The sequence below is a fragment of the Zeugodacus cucurbitae genome, chromosome 2 (assembly GCF_028554725.1).
Source record: "Zeugodacus cucurbitae isolate PBARC_wt_2022May chromosome 2, idZeuCucr1.2, whole genome shotgun sequence".
Lineage (NCBI taxonomy): Eukaryota > Metazoa > Arthropoda > Insecta > Diptera > Tephritidae > Zeugodacus > Zeugodacus cucurbitae.
Window position 1 is genome coordinate 80186997 of NC_071667.1, and position 4638 is coordinate 80191634.

The 4638-nt window shown below is 24.2% G+C and overlaps 1 protein-coding gene across 1 annotated transcript in view; it reads right to left on the reverse strand.

Annotated features, from left to right (window-relative positions):
• Positions 1-4638, reverse strand: part of LOC105220743 (choline O-acetyltransferase) — a 68509-nt gene that overhangs the window by 37553 nt on the left and 26318 nt on the right. The gene's annotated exons all lie outside the window — the stretch shown is intronic.

The window sequence follows — 4638 nt, forward strand, 5'->3', positions numbered from 1 at the left end:
CCATCAAATTGTTTTTGTTTGTCGAATATTTTTGAGAATACGTTAGCGAATTCTACAAAAGATAAAAATTTCTAGATGGAAACGCGTTTGTATATTATTCTTTTATGTAAATTTTTTCTACAAAGAAATGGTAAAAATATAAAAATATATTTTTAAAGAAATTTATGCGGAAATGTATAAATTTACTATTCGCAACTCGCTATCTTAGAATTATATTCTTCTGTCAAAAAATGTACAAATAAAAGCAACAACAAAGTCAAATTGAATTCAATAAAAGAGAGGAAGCTTGTAAAAATCGCTTTAAAGTGTCAGAACAGCTCTCAGTGCTATCTCTGATTGCGAATCGAACAAGCAAGTAGCTAGCGATTGCAATCTAAAAACGAGTCACTATAAGACTTTAGTGAGGTATTCACAAACTCTCTCTCTCTCTTCAACGCCATAACTTTTTTGTTGCTTTCAAATGTAAATTTTTTTCTCAAGAGAAGTGAATTTAAACATAGTAAGCAGTGACAAACCAAAGTCGGACCAAAAAATTACCGAAAAATTCAAAATTCTCGAATACCTTCTAAAAGTAGTTTTTTGTTAAACTCGTGCTGTCACGAAATCAAAATATCTGCTAGGTATGAATGCATCATTCGTATATTTAGGTTAAGTACGAACTCTGAACGACCGTTCGCTAGTATATACGAGTATTATATATTATAAAATATTATTTGAATAATTTTATGCACATTTACCTTAAGTACAAAATATTGCTTTTAAGTGTGTATGTGTGTGTTGTATTTATATATCATTATATTATATATATATATATATAGATATATATATTGATTTATAACTCTTTAATATTTGTTATTTTATCTTCATTTTGCTTAGTTAATTTTGCTTAATTTGTTTTTTTTTTTAGACTATCGTATTTACACTTATTTATATAAACAGTATGAACATCCAACACAATGTCGGCTTAAATTAATTTTTTTTTTTATTTTAATTTTTAATTTTTTTTACATATTTTAATTTTTTTTTTTTTAATTTAAAATCCACTGTATTAAACATATTACAATAATTTTATATGCATGTATTTATTATAGATATGGTTGTAGTTTCGCTTTATGCTTTTTTTCATTTTTAATTAATTTGCCATAATTACTTTTCATGTACGGACTTCTAAATTTATACATATTATGTAAAAACTTGGAATATACATAAATATCTAGTATATATGTAAGTATATATAATTGCATGTGTTCATCTTATTCACTTCAACGGTTTGTTCACTTTTGTTCTGTTCTTTTGTTAATTGATACATTTTGATGGGAGATTTTGTCATGATTTGTTTTTGTTTTTGTTTTTGCATATTTTTTTACATTTTTCATATATTTGCATGTAAATATGTTCTACTTAATGTATGTGTATGTTATACATATGTAGGTAATATATGTATTATATATATGTCTGATAGTAGGTTATACATATGTTTATATGTATGCGTGTGTTTTTAATTTGTACAACAATAATTGTAGTTAAATTAAACTATAAAATTATAAAATTAATCAGTAATACAGTTGCATACCAACTCAATGCTTCTCTTGAACCTTCTGCCTACTCCTTTTAAAAAGCTATATCAAAATGCGTTTCAATCTTTAGAAACTAGAAAGTTTGAAAAATTTCCTGTTGAAGTGGATCTACACTACATAGCCATTAGATATAGTTTGAGTAGAATATTTATAATCCATGAAACATATGCTCTACCTCTGTGTCTAAAGATCTCGAAGTAAGTTTCAGAATTAACCTTTTTACTGAAACATTAGTGAAATTTTCTTGAGCCTACTAAAACTGATTTCGCAATATATATTGGTTATATCATATATTCATTATTTGTGAAAAGTTGGTGGCGTTTTTGTGTTGAGACTATTTTTAAGATTTTCAATATTACTTTTCGGTAGCTAATTATTAATAAATCTCCATGAATCTAGAAATAGATATAGTCCTATCCGCTACTGAAGGCATTCCACTCGCATATGAGAGTATCTAGAATTCGTCTGAATTGTGGACTAGCTGAACAAACAACTAATAGTATGTTTACATATAACGAGATTATCTTCATTTACAAGCTTAACTCGATAATCTGTAATTAAGAAACGAGATTTCCCATACAAAATTCCTCTCTGGATAATCCGAGATTATAAAATTATCTCGTTTAATACAACTAGATTTTCGGTGTTATTCCTAGGTTTATCGATAATTTTGCGAAGAAGAGGAGAAATGTCAAATGAAAATGTAAACAAAAATGGCCGACAGCAAGAGAAATATGTGTAATACAACAACAAATGCAACACATTTGACAATTGATAATCTCATTTGGCTAGCTTATATCTAACCGTTTAGATTATTGAACGAGCTTAGAACGAGATTATTTTCATAAAACATACAAACATACTATAAAACCTACATATTTCTTTTCGTTCTAACATCTAATTTTGGGCTTGTTGGTAAAGCAACTACTGCTCGATTGTGATAATGAGAATGTATAAAAAATGAAGTATAGATACTATATTGAAGAAACAATTCATAAATTAGTCAAAACAAATTTTACTTTAAAAAAATTTACTTTAAGTTTATTCAGAAACTGAGTCAAAAGTAAAAATGTAATTTCGCCGTTTTTCGAAGTTAGGCTACAAAATCAAAATATTTCCATATGAATTTAGACAAATATTGGCTTAGAATTTATATACCCTTTTGCTATTTTTGAAACATACAATTCTTAAATTTAGTTATACACCTCTGAAATAAGAAAAAAATGCCGTTTCCAGTAAGCTCAATATCGAAGTTCGAAGACAAATATTTCGATTTTGCAGTGCAACTTCAAAAACGGCAAAATAACTTTTCCATTTATGGCTAAATCTTCCAAAAATTTCTTTGGTTTGATACCCCAAAAAAAGGTTGATTTTGTTGAATATAGTGTTATGATTTGACATACATTGTTATATTTACCATACTATGTATATAAATATCTATTATGTATGTACTTAGCTTATTGCTTGTAATACATGAATGCTATTTATTAATGTGTATATAGTATGTAAGTGTTGTATATAGCGCTAAAATTGTTTAAATGGCCGTATTATCTGATATGTTTACGGTTTTAACATTTTGTTTCGTATGTAATACATATGCATATACGCGTTTGTATATCATTTGTGGTTGTTTTAGCATTTTGCAATTTAAAATTTAACCAATTATCCGTATATATAAATGTATATATATTTATAGCAGGTATGTATATAATATTTTCTCGTAAATATATATGTATATGGGCAGGGGTGAAGATATCATACAGTTAATAAGGTAGAGGTTTAGAAAATATTGACAAATTACCGCAAATTGACACCTAGATGTAATAATATATATGTTAGTGTAATATAAAATTTTTCAAAGTTATATATGCCTTTTCATAGCTATTTGTAAAGCAATTCGGGTTATGTATAGGTTGTGTTGTTGTTTTGTATATAGAATTGGAATATTTTGTGTACTTTACAGTTGAAACAAATTGCATGTGTTTTCTTTTAATGGCTTTTTAACTGGATATATTTATTTTAAAATATATTATTTATTACTTTTCTTACTGTAGTTTAGTGACACATATTTGCATGTGTGTGTACATAGTACATGTAGATTATGTTGATATTTAACATTAATTTAATTCACATTTAAGGTACAACTGCTAATTTCATCGACATTTATGGCTGCTGCTTGTACGTATGTATGTACGAGTATATACATATATATTCACATCATTTGTGTGCAGCACATAAAGTCAAGCAAATAATAATTGATTGGTAGGTATGTACGAGTAAATATGAAACTGTTTGCTTTTCATATTTTTCGATTTATATACATGTAGATTTCATTAATTAGTTTTACAATTTGTTTTTGTGCACAAAATTGTTTAAAATTTTTTTTTAAATTTTTTTTTAAATAAACAAATATATTTTACATATTCTATATTGAAATTAAAAATTTAATTGAAATAATTTTTAATTTTAATTTTTAAAAATTTAATTAAAATAATTTTTATTTTTAAAGGTAATAATATTGACAGTGAAAAACGATTATATTTTTTACATATTTTACATATTGAAATTAAAAAATAATTTTTTTTAATAAAGTAATTTATAATTTTAAATGTAATAATATTGACAGTGAAAAACAATTATATTTGTTACGTATAATTTTTAATTAAAAATCTAATATTATAAAAAATGATAAATTAAAATAAAAAAAATATTTAAGTAAAATATTTTTTAATTACAAATCTAATTACATTGATAAAAAAAAAAAATTACAAAGCTAATACGAATAAATAAATACTCAATAATATTGATAAATAAAATAAAAAAATTTATACTGAAATAAAAAAAAATATTTAAGCAAAATTATTTTTAATTACAAATCTAATTACATTGACAATGAAAACAAATTACAAAATTAATATAAAAATTAATATTAAAATACTCAATAATATGGCTAAATAAACACACAATATTAATTTAAAACCAATTAATTAAATTATTTTTGATTATAATTAATTTTTTTTTTAATAATTTCATATTTTTCTCACAAAAAATATATCTGCTG